The following is a 20,165-nucleotide window of genomic DNA, read 5'->3' on the forward strand; positions in this document are numbered from 1 at the left end:
GTTTAATGTATCATTTAAATCTTGTGTTTCTTTATTTATTTTCATTTTGGTTGATCTGTCCTTTGGTGAAAGTGGGGTGTTAAAGTCCCCTACTCTTATTGTGTTACTGTCGATTTCCCCTTTTATGGCTGTTAGCATTTGCCTTATGTATTGAGGTGCTCCTATGTAGGGTGCATAAATATTTACAATTGTTATATCTTCCTCTTGGATTCATCCCTTGATCATTATGTAGTGTCCTTCTTTGTCTCTTGTAATAATCTTTACTTTAAAATCCATTTTGTCTGATATGAGAATTGCTACTGCAGCTTTCTTTTGATTTCCATTTGCATGGAATATCTTTTTTTCATCCCCTCTCTTTCAGTCTGTATGTGTCCCTAGGTCTGAAGTGGGTCTCCTGTAGACAGCATATAAATGGGCCTTGTTTTTGTATCTCTTCAACTAGTCTATGTCTTTTGGTTGGACATTTAATCCATTTACATTTAAGGTAATTATCGATACGTATGTTGCCATTACCATTTTTTTAATTGTTTTGGGTTTGTTATTGTAGGTCTTTTCCTTCTCTTGTGTTTCCTTCCTAGAGAAGGTCCTTTAGTTTTTGTTGCAGAGCTGGTTTGGTGGTGCTGAATTCTCTTAGCTTTTGCTTGTCTGTAAAGGTTTTAATTTCTCCGTCGAATCTGAATGAGATCCTTGCTGGGTAGAGTAATCTTGGTTGTAGGTTTTTCCCTTTCCTGACTTTAAATATGTCCTGAACTCCCTTCTGGCTTGCAGAGTTTCTGCTGAAATATCAGCTGTTAACGTTATGGGGATTCCCTTGCATGTTATTTTTTGCTTTTCCCTTGCTGCTTTCAACATTTTTTCTTTGTATTTAATTTTTGATTGTTTGATTAATATGTGTCTTGTCATGTTTCTCCTTGGAATTATCCTGTATGGGACTCTCTGTGCTTCCTGGACTTGACTGACTCTTTCATTTCCCATGTTAGGGGAGATTTCAATTATCATCTCTTCAAATATTTTCTCAGACCCTTTCTTTTTCTTTTCTTCCTCGGCAACCCCTATAATTCGAATGTTGGTACGTTTAATGTTGTCCCAGATGTCTCTGAGACTGTCCTCAGTTCTTTTCATTCTTTTTTCTTTATTCTGCTCTGCAGTAGTTATTTCCACTATTTTTTTTTTTTTTTTTTTTTTTTTGTGGTACATGGGCCTCTCACTGTTGTGGCCTCTCCCGTTGCGGAGCAAAGGCTCTGGACGCGCAGACTCAGTGGCCATGGCTCACGGGCCTAGCCGTTCCGCGGCACGTGGGATCTTCCTGGACTGGGGCATGAACCTGTGTCCCCTGCATTGGCCGGCGGACTCTCAACCACTGCGCCACCAGGAAAGCCATATTTCCACTATTTTTATCTTCCAGGTCACTTATTCATTCTTCTGCCTCAGTTATTCTGCTATTGAATTTTAAATTTCATTTATTGTGTTGTTCATCATTGTTTGTTTGCTCTTTAATTCTTCTAGGTCTTTATTAAACGTTTCTTGTATTTTCTCCATTCTATTTCCAAGATTTTGGATCATCTTTACTATCATTACTCTGAATTCTTTTTCAGGTAGACTGCCTATTTCCTCTTCCTTTGTTTGGTCTGGTGGGTTTTTATCGTGCTCCTTCATCTGCTGAGTATTTCTCTGTCTTCTCATTTTGTTTAACTTATTGTGTTTGGGGTAACCTTTTCTCAGGCTGCAGGTTTGTAGTTCCCATTGTCTTTGGTGTCTGCCCCCAGTGGGTAAGTTTGGTTCAGTGGCTTGTGTTGGCTTCCTGGTGGAAGGGCCTGGTGCCTGTGTTCCAGTGGGTCGGGCTGGAACTTGTCTTTCTGGTGGGCAAGGCTGCTTTCCGTCGTGTGTTTTGCGGTGTCTGTGAACTTATTAGGATTTTAGGCAGCCTCTCTGCTAATGGGTGGGGTTGTGTTCCTGTCTTGCTTGTTGTTTGGCATGGGGCGTCCAGCACTGGAGCTTGCTGGTCATTGAGTGGAGCTGGGTCTTAGCGTTGAGACAGAGATCTCTGGGACAGACTCGCCATTTGATATTAGAGGGGGCCGGGAGGTCTCTGGTGGTCCAATGTCCAGAACTTGGCCCTTCCACCTAAGAAGCTCAGGCCTGACACCAGGCTGGAGCACCAGGACCCTGTCAGCCACACGGCTCAGAAAAAAAGGGAGAAGAAAAGAAGAAAGAAAGAGAAAAAATAAAATAAAATAGTTGTTAAAATTAAAAAATTTTAAAAATATATTATTAAAATAAAGAAATAATTAAAAAAAGAAAAAAGAGAGCAACCAAACCAATAAACAAATCCACCAATGATAACCAGCACTAAAAACTAAACTAAGATAAACATAAACCCAGAAACAAATTAGATGCATAAAGCACATCCCAAGTCTACAGTTGCTCCCAAAGTCTACAATTTTGGGATGATACATTGTCTATTCAGGTATTCCACAGATGCAGGGTACTTCAAGTTGACTGTGGAAATTTAATCCACTGCTCCTGCGGCTGCACAGAGAAATTTCCCTTTCTCTTCTTTGTTCGCACAGCTCCTGGCTTTCGGCTTTGGTTTTGACTCTGCCTCTGCATGTAGGTTGCCCTCTGATATCTGTTCTTTGCCCAGACAGGAAGGGGTTAAAGGAGCGGCTGACTAGGGGGCTCTGGCTCACTCAGGCCAGTGGCAGGGAGGGGTATGGAATGTGGTGCAAGCCTGCGCCGGCAGAGACCAGCGTGACATTGCACCAGCCTGAGGCGCACCGTGTGTTCTCCCGGGGAAGTTGTCCCTGGATCCCGGGACCCTGGCAGTGGCGGGCTGCACAGGCTCCCTGGAGGGGAGGTGTGGATAGTGACCTGTGCTCGCAGCACACAGGCTTCTTGGTGACGGCAGCAGCAGTGTTAGCGTTTCATGCCCGTCTCTGGTGTCCGCATTAATAGCACGGCTCACACCCATCTCTGGAGCTGGTTTAGGCGGTTCTCTGAATCCCTCTCCTCACGCACCCAGAAACAATAGCCTCTTGAATCTTAGGCAGGTCCAGACTTTTTCCCGGACTCCCTCCTGGCTAGCTGTGGTGCACTAGCTCCCTTCAGTCTGTGTTCACGCAGACAACCCCAGACCTCTCCCTGGGATCTGATCTCCGAAGCCCAAGCCTTGGCTCCCAGCTCCCACCCGCCCCAGCAAGTGAGCAGACAAGCCTCTCAGGCTGGTGAGTGCTGGTCGGCACCGATCCTCTGTGCGGGAATCTCTCCACTTTGCCCTCTGCACCCCTGATGCTGCGCTCTCCTCCATGGCTCTGAAGCTTCCCCCTGCCACCCCACCCCGTCTCCGCCAGTGAAGGGGCTTCCTAGTGCATGGAAACTTTTCCTTCTTCACAGCTCCCTCCCCGAGGTGCATGTTCCATCCTTATTCTTTTGTCTCTGTTTTTTTTTTTTCCTTTTACCCTACCCAGGTACGTGGGGAGTTTCTTGCCTTTTGGGAAGTCTGAGGTCTTCTGCCAGCATTCAGTAGGTGTTTTGTAGGAGCTGTTCCACATGTAGATGTATTTTTTATGTATTTGTGGGGAGGAAGGTGATCACCACGTCTTACTCGTCTGTCATCTTGAAGGTCCTCCTAAGACTTTTTACCTTATATTTGTATAGGTACATGTCAATATAAGTGTTCTAAAGTTGTGTGAAATCCCTGAAACTTTAATTTGTCCTGATATAATCTTACTGGCCATAATTTTAAAATGTATGTCACAGAAATAAGCAGATCCCCTTGTCAATCTCATTATAATGAACTCTCAACATGTCTTTAATAATGGGCATCTTCAAGTCCTTCAAGTCCTTTTGTCATTCACAGAGTTATTTCTTTACTCAGATGCTTTTGCAAATGGGTTTCATCTTCAGAAAAATTCATGGAAAGGATTCTGAGAGACATTCTGGAATACAGGGGGTTTTTTGATAACTTTAAGATTATAACACTGAACTGGGTAAGAATTTCTAAAACTCCAAAAGAAAACTGATTACCTTAATGTTTTATGTTCCAGATGTAAAGGACCCCTCTTTCTCTTCTCCTGTAAGCTATCTATAACTTACAGCAATTTGCTAAACTATATCTTCACAACAAAGGTTGAAGCAATTATTTTTTTCTCCCTACCTGATCTCTCAAGAGTTCTGAAGCTCTTGTTCAATATTCTTGTTTTTCATGACAATGTATGTATTTGCATACATTGCAACCTACATACATAGGTTCAATGGGAGGCTGTTCTCCTTGTAATGGGGTGCCCAATGCACTTAGTTCTACATCTTTTCATCTACAACTGTTAAGGGGAGACAGACTTCTACACTGTAAATGCCTAAATTGCTTCTACTAAAAACCATCTTGCTCCAGTAGAGCACTCTTTTTGCAACATGCTCCCAGAAGGCAAAGACCCCAAACATCCACCCTATAACCTAGAGATTTTGTGTACTGGAAAAGGCACCTCCAAGAGGACTATGTCCAGCATTGCTGGAAGAGCAATTATCAGGTTCCATTAACTAACCCCTATGCCACCAAACTCCAGGGAGTAGACTCCTAGATCCACATGTCACACCAAAGGAGACACCAAACCCCAACTGGACCTGCACACTTCATGGCAACCTGAAGATAAAGCTCAGTAGGATCTGAAGCATGACATCTGAGGCTGACAGCTTTCCCAAGATTTCCGTACCAGGCCTGTATACCTTTCTTTCAATAATCTTTTTTAACTTATTTTCTCACTCCCTTCCATGGAAGGACAAGGCCCTTGTCCATATTTCCCAGTCCCTTCTGAAAGAGGGAAACCTCTCCAATTGCTGGATCTGCCGTTGGAAACCTCAGTCCATCCAAGATAGCAATGACCCTTTGGTTCACTCTGTCCAACATTCCAATGACCCTTTGGTTCACCCTAGAAGTAATTTCGCTGGGGTTTCAGAGGCTGTTATCTGTCCAGATTGTTCTGTGGTCGCATTTTATAGAGTCAGTGCCTGCCTAAACTTATTCCTTGCTTCAACTTGACCCAATCCTGGAATGGGAAAACAAGATCTTTTGAATATTTATATGAAAGGTTCTCCAGAGTTGGCAATGCAAGTTGGATTATTTGTAAACTTGCTGACATATCTGTACATCTAGGTAACCTCTCAGAGTATAACAACATAATGTCTAAGCCTTGGTTAAGTAATGTTAATCCCTCTATGCCAGTGAATGGATCCATAGGTACTATCCCTTATGCAGGCATCTTATGTACCCCCGCTGGTTATACCTTCACATGTGGAAGTCTGGGGAGTGGTCTTTATGCTTGGGCAACCCATTGCCTTGATAGCTAGAGAATACAAGGACAATGTGCCTCTGTTGTATTCACTGTCTTATTCTCCCTACATAACTGAACAGAAGCCTCTCATTGGTCTGTACCATTAAGCCTCTATAACTGCCTTAAGTGAGAACTTCTGGGAGGTGTACATAATTCTGGCTTTGTCTCCACAGGGAGAGCTTTCTTCCATGGATTGGAGTGAGTGCCAATGAACAAACGATCAAGAGCCTCTCCCTGATATTAGGAAAGTTAGCTTACTCTGTAGCCAACACAGTTTCAGCTCAGCAATGATCCTTGCTAAGTCATTGGCTAAAGTGGTTTTAGATACCCACATAGCCCTTGATAACCTATCTGCTGAGCAAGGAGGGGTCTGTGCAACAGCAAACACCTCTTGTTGCACTTGGATAAAAGCCTCTGAGATAGTAGAGACCCAATTACATAAAATTAAAGAGCAAACACACTGGTTACAGCAACTTTTACCAGACAACCTACTGTCTTTTGATTTATTCACCTGGCTACCTTCTGGTCTGGGTTCCCAGTTTAGAACCATCTTGCAAACTGGGTTTATTATGTTGTTTTAAATTCTGCTGTCTATACTTGTTAAGTTCTGCATCTATTGCTTGTCAAGCCTTTGTAAAAATGACATGCCTAATAAGGTGATGCTAGCTCATCGCTTTGAGATAATTTCTAACATTTACAACCTTGATTTAAAATGGACTTTTAATAAAAACCTCCTGAGAGTTCTCCCTACTACTTTCCTTGTTACTCAGATGCAGGCTAATGAGGTTTCTGACTTGTGTACTTTCCCTTTGATATGGGACATGATACTAGGGAAGGTCCTTCCTGGCACGAAGGACCTTCCTGGTCCTTCCTTCACTACTTGCGGAGGTCCTGACTCAGTCAGCAATCCTGAGAGGAAAGATCTTGACCAAAAGGAGGAAATGTAGAATTAATTAAAGAAACTTCAGCTAAAATTGGAGTTGGAACAGGCCTGTACGGTGAGCTCTCACTCTCAACCATGCATCATAAATTACTCCAAACAGGAAGAGATGTACAGCTACATCTCTGACAGGAAAGTGCTGACTACTTTACTACCCAGCAGGCAGAAGAAAACTTCTCTCTGCCCAACAGCCCAGTCAATCAGAGGCTATAGCAGCCCAACCAATGAGAAGCTTCTAACTTTGTACTCCCAGCTTTCTCCAATGGACTCTTTGGTTATACAGCCCATCCCAGCTCCCCCTTTTCCCTATAAAAGCAAGATTCCCTTCCTTGTTCTCTGGACTTGCCTATGGTCTGCCATAGTTCTCATATCCCAAATTGCAATTCCTCTTTCAATTCCCAAGTAAACTTGCTTTTGCTGGTAAAATAACTGGCCATTATGTTATTAAAGTTGACAAGGTATAGCAGAACAAACAAAGGACTAGGAGCAAGGAGACCTAGATAATAATTCTAACCCTACAGCTGAACTGTTTGTAATTTTGTTCAATTCATTTACCCTCCCTTGGCCTTGTTTACTTGTCTGACAGGTGAAGATACTTATCAAGATGATCTTTTCATTCCCTCTGAGCTCTAAAATTCTTTAGACCATGTGAGGTACAAGGGTTCTAAATCCCTGTGCTATGGAATGTGAAGTACCTTATGAAATGTTCCCTTCATTCTATCCCCACTGCCAGTATAATAATTCTAACACATAATAGGTATTTAAAAAGTGTTTGTTAATCAGCATTTACCTCATTGAATAGTCATAATAATCCTCCAAGGTAAATAGTATTCTTCTCCTTGTGCATTTAAGATGATCTTATAGAGGTTGAATTTATATGCCTGATAAGTAAACGAATACCATGGTCTGTCTGCTCCAAAGTCAAGACACACTTTCTGACACATAGGCAAATTAACTTCAATGCAGAATGTCTGTTACAATTCTTAGCAACAGGATCAACTTTAATCTAAAAGCAAAACTAGAACATATCTGTAATATTATGAATTATGGAAAATATTTAGTCAAATGACTTTTTATAAGAGACAGTAATAGGCATGGGGTTGTTCATTGAAAAATTAGTACTCTGGTCCTTCCCTCTGAAAGACTTTCAGATTAGTTGGGAGACATGTAGTATATATGTGAACAATGAGAAACGTATATAAAGCATGTTACAAAACTGTGCAAGATTATAGGGCAAATACTGATTGTTGTCCCTGAACTCTTCACCCTTTGCAGATGTCAGTGATTAGACATCTTGGATGATCTCCGATCAAACTGCTTTCACTAAAAGAGAAGATAATATTTACATTGTATTAAAAACCAGATTAAGTAATTCTGGTATTTCTGTTCCAATCGGACGGGTGACCTTACAAACTCCCTCCTTTACCATAAGCAAGATTGCTCCTTTAGTATGTGTTAATATTTAGGTCTTTCCTTTGGTTCCTAGACCCATCTTTGTCCAAGACAATGTCTTGGTTCCCCTCTTTATTCCAAATTCTGTAACTTAAAGCTTATTTCACCCCATTCCAGCTCCAAGCAAAAAATTTAATTACCTAGGTAAGCCCTACCCCAGTGTCACACAGTAGGGAATTGATTCCCTCCTAGCAGGGAAAGGCTTAAGGTGGCATCACAATACTGAATTCTTCTGTGGAGGGCACGAATGTTCCCAAAACAATAAGTCCAAATAGCTTTTCCTAAACTGCTTTCAATACAACTAAATTATTGAAAAGAATGTTTTCAGGCAAATTCCTCAATATTGAATGCTTTCAGTTAAAATACAGATTGTGTATAAAAATTGTATACAAATTCTTCCTTAAGCTAGATTTTAAATGACTTCAAGCAAATTACCGTATACACGGAATTCTACATTCACTAAATTTTATTCATAGCTGCTCACCTGTTTACATACATAGACATCCACAAACACATTGCCTTCTCCACGTGGTTGGGAGTTACTGTAGATTAGAGGGCTTATTAAGGGGGACTGCTTCTAGAAGTGCTGTCAAGGAAACTTTGACTGTAATTTCAATGAAAAGCACTTCCATTTCCAAGAGTCCATCTTTAACCAAAATGTAAAAAATGTAGTCAAACCCTTCTGCTTACTCAGGGTCTTCACCTTGACTCCCATGTCTGAATAAAATGACTCCACTGCAAGGTATATTTTAGTCTTATCTGTTTGGTGTCCTCTCTTTTGTGGAGTATTTTATAAGCTTGATTATATATATTTAGTTTGTTCTTATGTTAGGATTTTATATTCTTTTTTTAACTTCCCACATGGCACAAACCTTACCAGGAGTATTGGATGTCCATGCCAATGTCCTAGAGAGCCGAACCGACTTCTCACAGATCTACAGTAAATGGGATAGACTGCTTTTTTCCATAGTGGCAACTGGCACCAACCCTCTCTTCACTAGTTCTTGACCTTCGTAGAAGAAAGCAACATTCCCTTGTCTGGAGACACTTGAAAAAAATCTTACCTGAGGCAGGTTCTTCTCAATGTTACGCTTATCTTCTTCAAGGTCTGATCTGCTTTCCCTCATTGCCTTCAGACCGATGACTGTAGTAAGAGCTCAGCTAGTCCCAGAGCAGAAATACAGTTCTTGCTTTGGGAGGGAGTAGTCTACATGCCAAAGAAGTTTCAGGACCTGGTGAGTATGAATATTTCAGGAGAACACATGTATAGGGATCTTGAGGATACTGGATCTGGGATGGTGGTGGCAGGTGGGGATATAAAGCTGCGTGGAGTATAGTTTATTGACACGGGAGCACTCCTCCATGACTTAGAGCTCAAGGTTCTGGCAACGACACAAGGAGCCCATCTAACAAGCTGCTAAGATGGATCTTTGAAGCTTGTGCACGATAAGAGCCTACTATGAATGAGGTGGAGATGCTGGAACTGCCTCGGCAAAGTACTGAGGAAAGAAGCCAAAGATTCAAAGAGGTAAAAATATTAGAATAAACTTATTATGTATGATCAGAAAAACTGGCCCTTGACGATGTTCTCTGGGAGAACCGAGAGGACACATCTTTCACTAAAGCAATGAGGAATACATTGCTAAGGAGCACCAGTTAATTTAAGAAGCTCTGCGATAACGAACCCATTCAGGCTGGGGTTGAGAGAAGAAGGTGTTGCGAGGGAATTGAGATTACTAATATCAAGGGGACGATAGGATTCTGGAATGGCAGAGGCCAATGACAGCACTTAACTCAGAATAAAGGGGACATAAACCTTAATGGGCATCAAGGCTACCTGTAATAGGAGTCAATATGCCTTGACCCTCAGGAATCGGTAGCAATAACTAATAAGTCATGGTATTCCCTGGGGAGAGGGAGACGGAGAGCCAATCATAATGTTATTTGACTTGCAAAAGAAAGAAAATATCAAAAGCGGGTGAACAGAAAAACCTTCACCAGCTTTCACTTCAGAGGAAAAGAGTCCCTTACCCTGTTTCCAAATATGTCATTTCACAGACCCAAAGCCCACTCATTGAAGGAGAGGTGGATCCCCTTGAGGAAAGACAGTGCAATGCTACTGCAAGTACATATGGTAAACATTCCCATGATCCTTCCCAAAGGGGATCTAAGGTTTATCAGGGTATATATATATATATATATATATATATATATATAGACAAAAAGGGAATCCTCAGACTTTTAAAGAACTGCTGGATATAGGGACTATGGTTCTGTGTTCATACTGACTCAAGGGTCTTGAAGTACCTTCATTATCCTCCAGTTGAAAGGGGTCATAGGGAGGCCAGGTTAGAAATGGGGTTCAGTATGTCTCAGATGGGTTCAGTGGATCTATTGGATCTACCCAGTGGTTATTTCTCCGGTTTCTGAGTATGCAGTTGGGATGTATACAGTTAGTAGCTGGGAGAACCCTCACATTGGTTTCCCAACCTGTGAAGAGCCATTATGGCAAGAAACTTGAAACCGTCCCTTCCCTCAGGCAAGTTAGCATGCTAAAATAATAATACACACTGGCAGAATCGTGCACCAGCTACCCAGTGTGTTTGCTAAATCAATAATACATCATGGAATTTGGGGGTTATTTTTCTCCTTCCCTGTTTTACTCCTCCAGACCCTCAATCTTGCTCCTTGGGATTACTTCTCAAATAAACTACCTGCATACAAGACTGATTTGGGGGAGACCTGGGATAAGATGATTCCTTAGTGGCCTTGTCTGTGTTATTCCACTTATTTGGCGGAACTATACCTTTACCTTCGGTGGCCACGTTATTCGAATGGAAGCTGTCATATTCTTAGGGAACTTTGTTTTCCTGGTCGTAGTAGTTTGTCAAGGGATGGATATGGGACACAAAATGGGCCAAGTAGAGTTCTTCTCCAAATTTTTTCTATCTGGAGTTATTGGAAAATATAGCCTCAAGCCTGGGCACTACTAGCAGAACAAAGAGTCTGGCCAGACCTGCAAAATCTCGTATCTGCTAAAGCCGCCATGTCTGTTTACACCTCTTTTGGAAGAACGCATTTGATCTCCCCTCCCTTTCCAAAATATTTTGAGTGTATCTTATTGAGGCATTTAAATTACATCCAGAAATATAGTTCTTGAGCTTCCAGTCCCTTGAAAGCATAGAAGAGGGTGGAAATCAATGTCGATTGCTAATAGACAGTATCAACATGGGAGATAGTGTATACTTCATAGGATTGGGAATGATTCAATGAGATTATATGCATATGGCTGGTTCAGGGTAGGAATTAAATATATGACAGCAAATTCAACTCAAAAAACAGGAAAAGCTATATTGCCATGTGGAGAGACTATATCTATTATGGCCTATTTCCCTTTAACAATTCTAAAGGGATAAAATAATCAGCCATTTCTACAAACAGGTAACATAAAAGATGGATCATCTTTTGTGCCATTATATTATTGCTGTAGGTATTATTTAATCTGTGAGATAGACATCATTATCTCCATTTTAAAGACTGAGAAACAGGCTTTGAAGAACTATGTATGTTGGTCTCGTTTGTGTGGTAAGTGAACAGAAATAGGCCTTGAACCCAGTGTTTTTTAGCTTCAAAATTTATGGTCTTTTCTCTGTACCATGATGAGTTATTACAGAAGTACAAATGGCCTTTGGAGTATAAGTGAATTAATCTGAGTTGGGGGAATCTGGGAACCATTTTGGAGGAAGCAAGCCTTACGTCTGGCCTTTTGAAATAACCAACAGGTGACTATGGGGAAGGAAAATACATTCCAGTTGAGGACAAGCCTAGAGAGAAGAAAGCATAAAGCCTATCTGGAGAGTGATGAGTGGCTTGGGGTTCAGAATTCAGTTGGGGGCAAGAAAGCATGTCCCAGATGAAGCTCAGCGAGGTCAGTGACTGGATCTGGTGTTGCTCACCGTTGTGTCCTCAGGGAGCAACAAGCACCTGGCACAGAGTGGACCTAATGAATATTTGTTAAATAAATTGACTGACGATAAGTCTAGAAGTGTGGCTGGGGTCAAGATTTGAAAGTCTTTGAAATAAGAGATCTATTAGTAATAAATTCTTCCTTTAAAATTATTTTTAAATGGAAAACATCTTTAGAAAAGTTTAAGATATATCTAGGATAAATTATTTACAAGTTATTTTGCAGATATCCTTTTATGAACATGGATTCTCCACAAAAAGTGAATATTGTACACACTTGACAATGTCCACTTGACACCTTCACCCATGCAGATTAAAAGTTGCTATTTTTTCTCCTACAACAATGTTTTATGAATACTTGATCCTGTATTTGAATTTTTTTGTGTGAGTTAAGTACCTTAATGGGTTTTGCTTTGCAAAGGTAAATTCAAAACTGAATTTGTGGAAAGTGTTCAAGAAATGGAATTGTTCTTCAAAATAGGAGAGTTTGGAGTTCTTCAGGGAAGGCAGAAGGGGAGGGGTGGGGTGAGGATGAGAAACAGGAGGAGCAAGAGAGAGAGACAGCGAGATAATGGTCATAGCCTGGTGCCATGTAGGGTGAAGAGGGAGCTCTAAGAACTTGAGGGACAGAAATCGCTGACTTTGCATCTTTTTTTGTTGTACTTCCCCCAGTGAAGCCACCACCACCACTTCAGGTCTCCAACCAACCAATAGCAAATAAATAATATGAACAACGTCAAACCACTCAAGGCCTATTGTTTTTTGTTTTTTGCCAAGGCCTATTGTTAAATAGAGGCTCAGAGAAATGCAGTGACCCACCCAAGATGACAGTGTTAAGTGGTGTTGTCAGTAGCATGCCCAGGCTGTCTTACTCCAGGACTTGACAGAAACATTGGGGAGGGCATCAGACTTTCCTTAAATTGTGAAATGGAGGTTCAAGCATATCTTAGTAGGATAAGTTGCACATAGAAAAAAAGTTTGCAGGTATAGAACCAAAGGCAAATAGTATATCTGAGCACAACGACTGAAAAGAAAATGTTAGCACATCAAAGAACTAGTTAAAATTCTTATAGCAGCTCAAAATGATCATCACAGACTCTCTGAGACACTGAACTCTGAAAATTAAATCGAATAAAAGAAATGATGCTCATAGAAAACCTTAATTGTTCCAGTGAATTTTTTTCGTGAATTTCTTTAATGTAATGATAAAATACTTGACTGCTTAGAAAATCCAAATATTTATATTTGTAAACCTCCTAATGACTCTGAAGGATTCAGAAAGTATAAAAAGTTATTATGAGCATCCTATAACGTTATAACTGCCTTTGCTGAATTGATTGTGTTCTGATCTGTGATATTGTTATTTATGTACTTGTATTTGCTCTTCCACTAGATTTCAGTTCAGCTTTGCACTCCTTCAAACTGTGCTGTATATAGTAACTGATGAATAGATGCTGAATTCAATTGACAGTATTCCCAGCGCTAATCACATGTACTAGAAGAGAATAAAACCTAAGTTATCTTAGTAATTTAACATTTGCTTGAAAAGGGTAAGGATGTGTTTTTGAAACTCTTAGAATTTTATTGTTTCTATTATGAAATTAAAATATAATTTAAGATCACCTGAATTATCACACCTTTCTTCTAAGGAGCTCATTGCTCCCCGTGGGCTTCAAGGCCACCATTTAAGTAATAGACAGCCATTGCTGATCCCACAAAGACTTCTGCCACCCCTGGCTCAGAGAGATGTTTTGCTTGGAATGGAGAAGCGGCTCCTGCATTGGGGGGTGGAGGGGTGGTGGTGGGGATACAAATACGTATTAAATACGAAGAAGAAAATGATTATAACCTTTGTAAACATTTTGGTGAATCTTAAGATTCTTTTTTCCTGAACTTTTATTTCATAGTTACAGTTATATACTATATGGTCTATTGGTATCTGTGTGTATGTGTGTGTGTGTGTGTGTGTGTGTGTGTGTATTTCCTCACTGTTCAAGACAAGTCCTTAGTGACACAGATAAACATCTCCTGAAGTTGGATTAGGGTGAGATTTCTCAAGTTGTAGGTAATGACTGATAGAAGATTCATAACTCAGACAAAGAGGCTTTGAAATGTAAAGTTATTTGGAAGATTAGTTTCAAATATTTTCCATGGGCAGGAAAATAGAATTTGTCCCTGTTTGAGGCAGTAACTGATACATAACAGAGTACCTTTGTACCATCAGGTGCATGACAGTGAAAGGAATGTTGACCGATGGCAGAGGATGGGTGGCAGTGGCTGCCCATCAGGTGGTAAGTACTTTGTGTAAGAGCGTGTTTATAGTTTTCCGGCCCTCTTTTTTCACAACTGCTCCACTTCACGTGTGGTCGTTTGAACCACAAGGGGGTTTGCTACCCTCCTTCCTTCTTGGCTGCTCTCTCTCTCTCTGCTTTGTATTCTGGAGTCACATCAGGGGCTGTAAAATCAAGGTCTCACATTCCAGTCCACGATTACATTTTAGTTGGTCAAGACTTCTAGACTTGCTGGAATGCCAATTCCAAGAGAATTTCCTTTGTTTGCCAACACTCACCTTGAGATATGACCACTTGCCCTTCCCCTGGGCTAAGAGAGAATGCCTCAATGCTCACTCTGGAATAAACCCCCTAAGGTGTTTCAGGGAGGACAAGATTCAACCTGCCCAGATCTGGTTCCTGCTACAGAAAAAAACTCAGTTTTCAGGGCTTCATCTTTGTGGCTTCCACTCTGCTTCTTCTCCTGGATGTCTTCAACATCATCCACAGTGGCCACCATTTTTTTTAACCAAGCTCAGTCTCTGAGCAAAGTACCTGGTCTTTACATGTTCACTGCCCTTTAATGCTGGGTGGGCCAATAGCTCTACTGCTCCTGTCTCTCAATCCACTCCGGACTTTAGAGAGAGACCCAGGCTTTTGGCTCTATCTTTGCCTGCATTGCTTCCACTAAGGATTCTGAGCAACCATTCACTCCGAAAAGTGGTTGCCTGTATTAAGAGGCAGCTACCTCTGAGTTGAGAAAGCCTCTTTTCTCACTCTGCTGGGCTTTTAGGATCTTCCTGGTATATCTGAGACTGCTGGGCCTGGGGAGCAAAGAAAGTCCCGCAATCCTCCTGAGGTGTTATGCTCTTAAGACACTGTCCTTCATTGCAGAAATGCCCACAGTAGTCCAGGGATTGGCATTTGCTTTAACCGAGGGCTTCCCTGGTGGCGCAGTGGTTGAGAGTCCGCCTGCCAATGCAGGGGACACGGGTTCGTGCCCCGGACCGGGAAGATCGCACGTGCCGCGGAGCGGCTGGGCCCGTGAGCCATGGCCGCTGAGCCTGTGCGTCCGGAGCCTGTGTTCCGCAACGGGAGAGGCTACAACAGTGAGAGGCCCGCGTACCACAAAAAAAAAAAAATATATATATATATATATATATATATATATATATATATATTTGTATTAACTGCTAATTATTGGGTTCTCAGGTTGGGCCATGTTCTCACATATGTTATTTCATTTTTATCATCACAGAACATATGGGAAAATAGATATTATTTATCCTATCACAGGTGAGCAGAAGCTGAGAAGACTGATTGACTTTCCAAAGGCACAGAGTTAATAAATGGCAAAACTGAAACTCAAATCTAGGATAGACTGACTCCAAATTCTGGCTCTTAGTCACCATACTAACAGCCTCCCACAGAGAAAACACTGAGATCCACTCCATTAGCATGAAAGCATGGGTCACATTATTTTAACACAGGTTATTTGGAATCTGCACTAATCAGTCAATGATTCACAGGGTCCAACTATATGCAAGATACATCAGCAGGTACAGTGAAGGACAAGCCAAAGTATGACACGGTCCTTGCTCTGAAGTTGGAGAGGTGGCATCAAACTGAGTGCAGAATCAAAACGCAAGCGTTAAGAGAACATTAGGCAACAATGTAAGAGATACCGCAAATAAAACAGAAAATTTACTGTGTATCAGACCCTGTTCCTTTAAAAACATTTTTATTGTGGTATAATATACTTTTTTTTAACCTTTGTGTGGTATAATATACATAACAAAATTCACCACTTTAACCATTTTTAAGTGTACAATTCAGTGACATTATATACATTCACATTGCTGTGCAATTATTACCACTTTCCATCTCCAGAACTTTTTCATCAACCCAAATTGAAGCTCTGTATCCAATAAACAATAACTCCCCTTTCTTTCCTCCCTCCATCCTCTGGTAACTCCTGCTCTACTTTCTGTCTCTATGTATTTTACTATTCTAGGACCTCATACAATATGTGTCCTTTTGTGTCTGGCTTATTTCACTGAGTGAAGTAAGGTCGATCCATGTTGCAGCGTGCATCAGAATTGCATTCCTTTTTAAGGCTGAATAATAAATATTCCATTATATGTTTCTATGACATTTTTTTGGTCCACTTGTCTGTTGGTGAACATTTGGGTTGTTCCAAGCACTTTTACAAGGGTTAACTTAACCTTTGAGGTTATTAATATTATCCCCATCTTCAGATGAAAAAACTGAAGCTGAGATAGATTAAAGAACTTGCCCAGTAAGTAGCAACTTTGAATCCAGAAGCCTGAGTAAAGAGCCTCAAGTCTTAGCCGTTACGCTCTGCTGTCCCTATGTTTTTAAGTGAAAGGTACAGTTAACTTAATTAAGTACGTCTAAGGAGGAAATCCCCACAGGTTGGATTAGGAGAGGAGCTCTTCATGGCAGCTGTGGCTCTGGCTCTGAACCCTATAGGAAGTGAAAGATCGAAATAAACCGTGGGCTACAAGAGCCAAAGTGTGAAAAGGTGGGGACAGGGTCTGCCTTGAGGGGAAGAGTTCCATAAGGACCTGCAGGGTGAGTCATTTTGCACAAGGGAGACCATGTGCCAAGAAAAACACCTGCTGAAAAAGTAAGGCAAGCAGTGACCCAAGCAGCTCCCCACAGCCTGCTTGGCAGACACAGCCTTGTCAGGACTGCACTTCCTTAAACACAGCCATTGAGTCCAGAGGATTAAAGGGCTTTGAAAGCTGAATATACATTTCCCCCCAAACCTGTAGTACATTTAACTTTTTAAATCAAATGACATTTTAAGTGCACTAGAAAGACTGGCTCTTAAATATGTCATTCCTTTTTATTGTAGCGTGGAGTACAGACCATTTCCTTACGTTATATTTCACGGAGTCATTCATCAACACTGTCTAAAGACGATCCACCTTTTCACTGTTTTACCTCCTCCAGTGATTCTTTCAACTGAGGTCTGGGTAGATGACAGCAGGAGCAGTTAAGAATTGGCCTGGAGCCACCAATGTTTAAATGAGGCTTTAAGACTGAGCTCCTTGAAAGCAAAATCTCTGGCTTCTTTTATCTCTGTCTCCCTTGGAGCCCAGCACCAAGTAGTCATCCGAAACTTTGAAAATACAGCCTCTTGGATGGAATGGAACCAAAAGGCAGGGATGCTTGGAGTGAAAAGGAAACAAGCCCCTGGTCTGGACTCAGCCACTCTGACATTGTGACCACCAGCAACTTACTTAAATGTTCTGGACATCAGTATTCTTAGTTGAAAAATGGAACTCATCATGCCAGTTTTTGAGAATAAAAATATTTTTTTGTGTCTCTTTTCTTTTTTAGCCTATGATTCCTCAGCTTAGATGTCTACCCACTCACTGAGAAACCAGTGCCCCAATCCAACACAGCTAGCATTGTTTTACTAAACTCACAGCTTCTAGTTCCTAAAGGGAGAACGCTCAGGCAATCACACAAAAATGGTTAATGACAGACTAACGCTATCCCAAGTCAGAATGGGATAAACTCAGCTAAGGCAGGCAAAATGCTATGGGATAGGGGAAATGGAAAGTTATTGTTTAATGGGTACAGAGTTTCAGTGTGGGTTAATGAAGAAACTCTAAAGATGGTGTTAGGACTCAGGGGGGCCACCCCAAAACATGCCACAGTGGTATATTGATTACTTTGAATTGAAGTTGCTTGAAAAGCAGCCAATTCAAGAAGGAGATTCTGACCCTCCTCTGTCCAGCTAAAAAAAGCAGGAAATAAATCTCTCATATGAAGGGTGTATCCTCTACATCTGGAGGTAGGAGGATACCCTTATCACCAAAGATAGGGAATTTGGAGCCAAGAAACCTGTATTAATAACAAACATTGTGACTTACTTTAATTTACTACCTCAAGCCCGAACTCTATTTAGATTCTTCACTAATTAACCACCCAAAACCTAAGTTTCTTTGTCCTGTCCTCACAAATTAAAAAAATTTTTTCTAAAAAGCATGAAAGCTGCCTACTTTGGCCACTTCTTAAGTCCATTTCTATGGGACTTCCATGTGCATAAATTAAAATTTGTTTCTTTTTCTCCTGTTAATCTACCTTTTGTTAATTTTATTATTAGTCCAACCACAAGAACTCAAGAGAGGTAGAGGGAGAATTTCCCCCTCGCCGACAATGGGTAGATGATTGCACAACAACGTGAATGTACTTAATGCCATTGAACCGTACACTTACAAATGGTTAAGATGGTAATTTTTATGTTATGTCTATTTTTCCACAATAAAAAAATGCTTTAGGATGCCTATACAAACTGTATATTTTCTGAATGTTTTGAGATTATAATAAGGATTACAAATATAACATTTGGGGTTTTCTAAGCTTTATCAGAGAGAGCTGTGTTATGGGCTGATCGGCAGCTTACGACATGACTCAGCACAAAAAGATGAAATGGAACTCTCTTTCTCTCCCCCTCTCTCTCCCTCTCCCCTCCCATCTCATTGGGAAATAGTGAAATAGGTTTTGAGGACAGCAGAAGTAGATGTTGAAAGGAAGCACACGGAGCAGCCATGATGTAGTAACTGTCAGGGCGACAAGGGAGGAAACAAGAGTAGAGAGGCCTTGAGTCAGAACAAGCCCTAGCTATTATCATAAAATGGAAACTGTGAGCAATCAGGTGCTATAAGGTAGAGGAGAGATAAACAGGGGACAAAAATAGGCAAGTTTCAAAAACAGCTAGATCCCAAGAGGAGCAGACAAGTGAGGCAGAGCAGAGCGAGGTGAGCAGGAAGCCTTGCAGGGTAGGTCCCTGAAAGTCTGCTGCTCCCACTGTGGTCTTCATGCAACCCAGAAACTCAGATTTTCTGTGTCCACATAGTTAGGATATTCACGAGGGTCCATGCACAAACATCCCTGCAGAAACAAACCCACCATACCAGGCATTACTCAGACCTCTTTTATGTTACTTATTCCATTTGTGAGGGGTTCTTCAGTTTGAGGTGTAGAAATGAAACACAATATAAAGAAATGCAGTAAAAATGAACATTGATTGTGAATGGTAATCTATTGGGAACTTTGCTAAAAATAGGATAATTTCATCTGAAGAAAATATAGCTGAGATGATGTTAGTAAATAAGACCTATAACAATCATCACTGCTACCACATTAATAGCTACTCAGTTACAGGTCTAAAGAGCAGTGCTGGAAGGTTGTTGCTAGCAGTAGAGCCTGAGACAAAGGCTTGTGTACCCTTAGTTGATATAGAAATGTGATACTTAGGAACACGGAATGAGGGATGAGAGTAAAAAAGGGAAGAAGAGAAAACCAATACAGGAATGCATTATCCCTATGGGTTGGTTACTCCTAAGGGTGACCAGTTATTTTGAGAATCTTTTGAGAATCATGAAGCATGCCTCAAAACTATTCACTTGGGACTTCCTTGGTGGTCCAGTGGTAAAGAATCCGCCTTCCAGTGCAGGGGACGTGGGTTCGATCCCTGGTTGGGGAACTAAGATCCCACATGCTGTGGGGCAACCAAGCCCTCGCACCACAACTACTGAATTCGCGAGCCTCCACGAGAGAGCCCGCGTGCTGCAAACTACAGAGCCCACGTGTCCTGGAGCTCGCGCGCCACAACTAGAGAGAGAAAACCCGCATGCCATAACTAGAGAGAAGCCTGCCCGCCACAATGAAGAGCCTATGCTGCAACGAAAGATTCTGCATCCCGCAACTAAGACCCAGGGCAGGCAAAAAAATTAAATAAATAAATAAATTTTTAAAAAAGCTAAAAAAAAAAACCCTATTCACTCAGGGGAGGAAGAGGGAAGCATTTATCCATAGGTTCCTGGCCTCTTCTGAACAAAGGTTGCCGCTTGGAGAGTTAACAGCCCTTCATGGAACAAGTCCCCAGGGGTATCAGCATCAGAGAAGCCCTGACAAAGCTGATTTAAGCTTGCAAGGCTCTCATCGTGGCAGCACGGCTGTTTATATAAGATGTGTCTGATACAGCGTATCTGCTTCTTTTAGTCCAGGCCGGCCCCCTTGACCACAGTAAGCCCAGAGACATGGGTTTTTCTAAGGGAAGTTAGGGAGAGAGACCTCACTAAGGTAGATACCAAAGGCCTCCAACCCCAGCTATCCAAAACTTTCTTCTGACTTCAATTCAAGTTCAATACAAATACTCTATCCATAGTT

The 20,165-nt window shown here is 41.4% G+C and overlaps 1 long non-coding RNA gene across 3 annotated transcripts; it reads left to right on the forward strand.

Moving 5' to 3' along the window:
- Positions 1-4,604: 4,604 nt before the first annotated feature.
- LOC117202378 (uncharacterized) lies at positions 4,605-17,312 on the forward strand. Of its 3 annotated transcripts, none has more exons than XR_007479314.1 (5): positions 4,605-4,705; positions 5,505-9,247; positions 9,778-9,853; positions 13,910-13,976; positions 16,837-17,312. It is a non-coding gene; the product is annotated as an uncharacterized LOC117202378 (long non-coding RNA). The 3 variants fall into 3 exon arrangements; XR_004484719.2 differs by having other exon boundaries at positions 4,661-8,954; positions 9,091-9,247; XR_004484717.2 differs by having other exon boundaries at positions 4,661-9,247.
- Positions 17,313-20,165: the final 2,853 nt, after the last annotated feature.

This window comes from Orcinus orca, chromosome 1 (assembly GCF_937001465.1).
Source record: "Orcinus orca chromosome 1, mOrcOrc1.1, whole genome shotgun sequence".
NCBI lineage: Eukaryota > Metazoa > Chordata > Mammalia > Artiodactyla > Delphinidae > Orcinus > Orcinus orca.